This window comes from Strongylocentrotus purpuratus, unplaced genomic scaffold (assembly GCF_000002235.5).
Source record: "Strongylocentrotus purpuratus isolate Spur 01 unplaced genomic scaffold, Spur_5.0 spur5_scaffold_6, whole genome shotgun sequence".
NCBI lineage: Eukaryota > Metazoa > Echinodermata > Echinoidea > Camarodonta > Strongylocentrotidae > Strongylocentrotus > Strongylocentrotus purpuratus.
This window is the reverse complement of record NW_022145612.1, coordinates 51,807,231-51,814,496: the sequence shown is the minus strand read 5'-3', so window position 1 is coordinate 51,814,496 and position 7,266 is coordinate 51,807,231.

Here is a 7,266-nt window from a genome sequence, read left to right as displayed (position 1 = left end):
CCATACATGCTGTACTCACCATCTTTTTTCGTTGTAGTAATTGTTCTTCTTTTATATTGTGATGGCAATGATGATAACGACAATGGAACTGTATGTATACAGAAGTTTTTAAAATTCTTGTAACTGATCATTGTACAGTTTATGATATTCATCCTTTATTACTTTTACTTTATATACCTTTCCAATATATTTATATTTTTTTCTTCTTCTTCTTTTTCATTTTCTGCACCTCTCTAATTGCACTTTTCTTTCATGAAAACGTCTTTCTTTCTATTTCTCTTTCTCTCTCTTTCTCCCTCTCACCTCCCCTTTCTTGCTCTGTGCACATCAGCCTAATCTATCGTTCACTTTCCCATGTACGGGGTTACCATGGAATTTTATTATCTCCATCTCATCTTCCCTTGTAATCTATTAACGAACGCAAGTTTTTCATTGATGGGATTTAATTATCATGGATCATCTTCACCTCTGATTTTCTTTTGTTCGCTTATTTTAGTGACATAGCAGCGTCAGGGGAATGTTCGTAAGGACAAACGTTTGTGACAGGATAATTGCTGTGATTCCTATGTTACACCTATCATTTTGGTGTCTTTAAAAAGAAAGTATATTCTAATCCTTTCCCTAAAGTATTTGCCTGTACATCAAAATACTGGTAGAGTTTCAAGTTTTTTGGGTGTTTTCATTATGATTTATCATTTGGTCATTATCATTATTCAAACCATCAATTCATTAATCAACTGTAAATGCATCATCACTTTTGTTTTGTTTCCAAAAAGTTGTCCATCCTTGTGCGTTACACATTTTATAACCATTCTGCAAAAATAAAAACAAGAAACTGGGTCATGCATAAGAATGTAAGAAGAGGCGCCAGAGAGCTACCTCGTGTTCAGTCTATTACGATCGTTATAAGCGTCTTCATTACCGAGACTGGTTGAAATTCTATCCATCTATGAGGGTAAAAGGCGAAAATCGTATGATGTACTGCTGTTAGGGGCGACCATTGCTGCTTTAATTGTCATCCATTTTGTTTTTTCCGTCAGGGAGAGTTTTCCTAGAAGCGATAACGGGATGACGTCATGAATTGTGGTTTTAGGTTTCACCAGTGGACGCCATTATATTCTTCCCAAGTGTATGGGAATGTCTGTTGAGCAAATGATTGTCATTTGGATAACAAATAAAGTGGCAAGAATTTTTGGTTATGAAGAGTTAGGCCTAATACGCTTTCACCCCATGTTTACATGCGTTCGTACACCCCCAAAATCAGAAACATAAGAATACTCTTTATTATAAGAATCATTCATAACTAAACGGCTTTTTGTAATTACCACGAGAATCCTGTCATTGATCTCTAAATGTATTTTAAATGATATCTATTGTTAATGGTCGCTAATTAGACGTGTGTGAGCATAAACTGTTTACCTTTCTATTCTTCTCGGTAGTTGTTATGGGAATTTTCTGCTTATTTTTCTTATTCCTTCACAATATAGCACTGCACAAAAGTATAAATATTCCGTCTCATCATTATATTATATTTCATTTATGATAAGGGAAAGCACAGTTCGCCTTTTGAGATAATATTAGATTACATTCTTGCCAGATGACTGTGAAAAAGCAAGGTATGGAATAGCCCGAGCTCTCTTTCAATCACTTTACTTAAAACCTTCATATAATTATGTTTGATTAGAAATTGTGAATGTGACACAATGACTGAAGGTGAAAAGATACCCATTCACTTGGTTCATGAGATTCTTTTATTCAAAAGCTTAATAGAGATGAATAAACAAAAAGGTGGTTTTGAAATGTATACCTGAATTATGATACTGTATATAATTATTATTGTGGAGCCGAACAAATGTCAAGCTTTTAATCATCGTAATTTGACCTAATAGATTCACATACCTTCAAGCTAAAACAGTATAACATTGCGCTTGCGCTTCTATATCAATTCATGTCATATAAAGATCGCTTCGTTAAATATGATGTTACTTGTAATCTTAGAACCTAAATTACATAATGACAAAAAGCTTTTTGATCGTACCCGTACTTTTAGTTACCAGTTATTGCGCTTAAACGAAGAACATTTCCGTTTCCATTAAGAATTATTTTCTTGATAAGAGAGGCATTACAATGTAAAATCAGGTTTAGCGAACTGCACCATGCTAAGAAATATTTCCTGTTCGAATTATGACTGATATTACGGTATGTTCATCCATAATTAGATCCATTAGGAGAGCACATCCACTCTCATTAGAAGACCAGTTGCGTTCGTTTTTTAAAACAAAGATAATGTAAGAGCACATGAGGGGTGTATTGCTAAAAAGCCAGCAGTGGAAGTCACAGCGGGTAGTGTATGTGGTCTTGAAGGTCGTGAAGATTTCTACATCAAGACAGTGCTAAAATGATAAAGAAATACGACGGGATTTATTTCAATAAAGCTTTTTTCGTGATTTAAGCCGCAAGAACAAAATTTATATTCCTTTCAGAAATTCGCATATTTTTGTTCGAAAGGAAGCGACAATAATTGCATTTGGGCACTAAAGCTAGAAACATAAACATGACAAAGAGGAAAACATAAGGGCTTGTTCAAAACGTGACCAACTAGGCGTCTTGTCTGAATGATTCATCAGTTATTACTTGAGATATTGGATCCAGCTGTTTATACCTGCTTCTAGTTTCAAGGTGCAAAATTATCATTTCCAAATTTCACATGAAATAATTACACGATTTCACATACAAGTACTGCAATTTGCAGTCAATGCACATGTTCATCCATTACACATTGTATATTTTTTCATTTATTACAATTAGGAAGACTCGGTTAATAAAAAATAAAACCCCACAAGTATGAAATCTTATAATGGAAGCAGGTTCATTAATACCCAAATAAAAGTGATCATATTTGACATATAGCATCTGTCATTTTATGACTGTATTTTCTAAAATTGAGGTTATTATACCCTCATAAAACATTGTCGTTATGTTGTGTTCGATTTGCAGATATTTTGTGCATATGGAAATTGTTACGAGAAACTGGATTTGTATCAGAATTGTAATGAATTTTTGATGGGCTGCGGGGAGATTAAATGAAATGAGATCAAAGGCATAACAGAAATTTACTCAAATTATGAAAGCATTTGAGAAGGAGAACACAGGAGGTGTTTAGAAGAACCTTCTTAATCTACATCTAAAGATTACATTATAAAATTAAAGTTTTACAATAAGTTTGTGAAAAGGCCGAGGAATGAATGCGTTTTTAAAATGATTAAAGTTTTAATACTATAATTTTCTGGACACAGTTTATATTTTGTTTGATCCAGCAAAATAGAAGAAAAAAAAGAAACGTATTATGAAAAATATATCACACCATTACCCTTTTAAATATAACACTTTAGTTTAAGAGTGCAATTATATCGTATTCATTGACTATTTCAAGAGGATACCGGTGACAGGATGCATTTTTTACTCATTGCTTCTTTTGAACTACTTCTTGTACATACGGCACAGAGGGATCCTCGAATAAATGCAACTCCAACTGCGTATGGCCTTGGACGCTAACATATCTTACTCATCACCTTAAAGGGCGGTATTACGTAAATATCTCTATCCCAATGGAATCTTCATACCTTCCTGTCTGGATGAGGGTAGGGGGAGGCTGATGGGTGACGAAATCAAAGCTTGCCGCATCTTCTCGACTTATCTTGGACATGTCTTCTCCCCGCACACGTCGCTGCCCTGCCATCATCACGTGGATGAGACGAGTCAGGGGTAATGAGAGCCATAACCTTGGACCCATTAAGACCCTTTCTCATATTACTTTCTTTCATGGCATCAATGCAAACACTCTGTCATCTCGTTTGGCTTAGCTGGAACGGACTTGACTGTGTTGAAGTGATATGTTTTGAATGTCTTCCGAATTGCAGGCGGTACGGAAGGAGCGTGATTTCCTTTCAATGAACTTAATGACTCGGTGGAAATGATGCTTTTGCACCAAACGTGTCGTGTAGAGTTGCACAATAGGATTACATGTTATACCCCGGTTGAGAAAATGACGAATTTACCTCATTGTAGTATTCTAAACAATAACCTTTAATAAATATCTAATAATAATAATAATACTTATAAATAAGATAATGAATATAATAATAAATTGAAATAGAGAACGGTAGAGAGAGAAGAATATAGAGAAAGAGAGATTTTAGATGAGACAGAATGAAAGAGAGAGAACAAAAAGGAGGGAGAGAATGGGGATAGGAGAAGGGGGAGATATAAAGAGAGAAGAGATGATAAAGAAAAGAGAGGAGACAGAGAAAGAGGGAAAACATAAAGAGAAAATAGTGAAATTTTTCACAAAATAATGAAAGGGATAGTATGAGATAAAAATGTCAAAGAAACATACCGAAAGAGATGGAGGAAAAGAGGGAGAGGGAGAGAGGGGGAAAGAGAGAGGAAGAGAGAGGAAGAACGGGATGGACAAAGAAGAGAGCGGAGAAAGCACAGAGACAAAGAAGAAGATTGAGAAGAAAAGAAGAAGGAAAAAAGGAGATGAAAGAGAGAGAGAGAGAGAGAGAGAGACGGAGAGGACACAAACAAATAAGAGGGAAAAGGGAAGATGTGAGATCTTACCCAAGCCATCGGGCAATCTCAAGTAGATAGGAACTTCCTGTGGCGTAGAGCTTTGGGTGCGGAAATAAGGTTCTCATGAAAATGAAAAAAACATTTGCCTGCAATAAAAGAAGTGTGCAAGATTATTAATGGCTCAAAATAAAATTAATAGATCGAGGTATGTGATAATATCAGTGTTTCACATCATGCGAGCTGAATCATTATCAAGATGATATAAAACACCATCTCGCGCATGCATGTGACATGCCTTACGTATAAATAAATTCGCGAAATGAACACAAGAAGAGAAACTAAACGGTGGAGAGAGAGAGAAAAAAGGTAAGAGAGAGGGCGAGAGAGAGAGAGAGAGAGAGAGAGAGAGAGAAAGAAAGAAGGTGAATATGCGTGTGTGTTTTTTATGTGAGTGAGAGAGAGGGAGAGAGAGAGAGGGAGAGAGAGGGAGAGAGAGGGAGAGAGAGAGAGAGAGAGAGAGGGAGAGAGAGAACGGGTAAAAGAGATCCCACACATTTAATATCATGAGAATTTTTCACCCATTATGTGCAATAATCTAGTTCAAAGTCAAGGGAAAATAGACCTTCTGCATGGCAATTAAAGATCTTTCAAAGAAAATAATTTAGAGTTCGTTCCATAAAAACCTATAGGCAGTGCATGCCCAGAGACCTGAATAAATTAATTTATGCTTAGGCCTAATTCAGTTCATCGGCGGAAAGGTGTGTAGACCACCTAATCTTTTCTTTTAGCACGATCGAATTAACTGCTTGGATAAGATTCATCGGTTATTGTTCTATTCGTGCTTGCAAGCAGGTGTAAACGTATTAGGCCTGTTATGGTCATTAGCACACCGGTAAAAGAATTACGAGTCTTTCTTATACCTCATAGTTCGTATGGACTGATGGAAAACGGTGGAACGGGGAATATACCGATAACTTTGTTTACAAATATAGAAAGGTAGCCCGCACGGTTTTGAAAATCAATTAGTAAGTTCATCTGTTTTCGTTTTTATGCTAGAAATTGAGATTAGCTTTAGTTGTATCATCTTTTTCTTAATATGATTTGAATTTCGCCTTTATTTCTTTTCCATTAACGATAAAAGGTGAATAATTCTAAATAAAAAGTGCAGTAATTACTTCGAAAAATAGACGAAAATGCGAAAAGGAAAACTTGTGCTAGCTAGGGTACGCCAAGAACATGTGCACGATAAAATATATTCTGTTTATCTAGGAAATGAAAAGCATCGTTTTAGGAGATGGACTGTTCGCGCTCAAAATTCTTTGAAAGTACATCGGTATAAGCTTTACAGCTCATTTCATATATAGCCGTGGACACCGCAAATGAGTTTATGCCAAAGTCGTTCAATTTCGGCGGTGGCACTAGAGTCTACATTGCGGTTTGCGATTTGCAATGCAGCCCTTTGGATATGCTTACCAATACTATATAGCAGAGATGTGTGAATTTTGGCACGTATTGCGTTTCTGTACCTATGGATAGCGATAAAGTCATGAGTCAATAATTTGTTGAAAGATTATCGTACAAAAACTGAAAACGAATATAGCTCGTATGTTTATGCATATTAAAGGTACTACTAATTTTTTTTAATAGATCTTGTTGACAAATAAATTTAGAGGCGATTAGAAACAAGGTTGCAGGACTTTGGGTGCATGGTGACATCTAATGGAAATTCCTTGAAATATCTTTCTCGAAACTCGATGAGGGGATATCTGTGATTTAAAAAATGTTCATGCAAAGGACAAAATAAAAATCATGTAATTGTTATTTTTATTTATTATAAATATATTAATATCGTACATAATTCTGATTTTGTTTCGAATACTTCTGAACTTCTACATCATTTTTGTCATTGTTGAATGTAAAACATGTATTAGGCAATCATTTCCCGCTTATACGAAAGACTAAATGGTTTTTTAATAGGTAATCCTGAAAATATCCAAATTATTGTGATATTTTGAAATGTGAAACATCCATTAATGATTATATTTGTGATCGAGGCATTTTATTTATTATTGACTGCACGGGTATCATCTCTTTCCTGCAGCAATGTGTATAGCAGTGAAGTTTAGTATAGCCACTCTCAAGTGTCCAGATGACATATATGAGTTATCCTGCGGCTATATAGCTCCTATCGTACAGGCAGGGGGGGGGGGGGTGGTGTATAGGGGTAATTTTAAGACCCCCTCCACTGTGCACGAACTAACGGGCTTTGGGGATTTCGCCCATCGATTATCCATTACAACGGACAACATACTCTGCGAGAACCATTAGGGCAATAACTTTTTAAAAAATACGCGTTTGCAAAGACTTTCGAAAAAATCAACTCAAGGGCATTTTTTAAAACACCATTTTATACCCTAATAAATTTTGTTCAGATGACGTAATGCATCGTTTTTATATTCGCACATTTTAATAGATGATGGATTAGGCTATTGAAATTAATTTTCGTCAGATTTTTAGTGATGACATATTGCCCTTATTCCTCTCCGCAGATCGGGATTTCAGTTCATGCACTTGAAAAGATCCACTCCCCCTTCTCCTCCCAACCAAAATATCCGTGTTATGCCCACAGTGGCCATTAAATATCTCATTTCGAGAATTATTGTTATTGAAATAGAAGATGCGAGCCGGTTC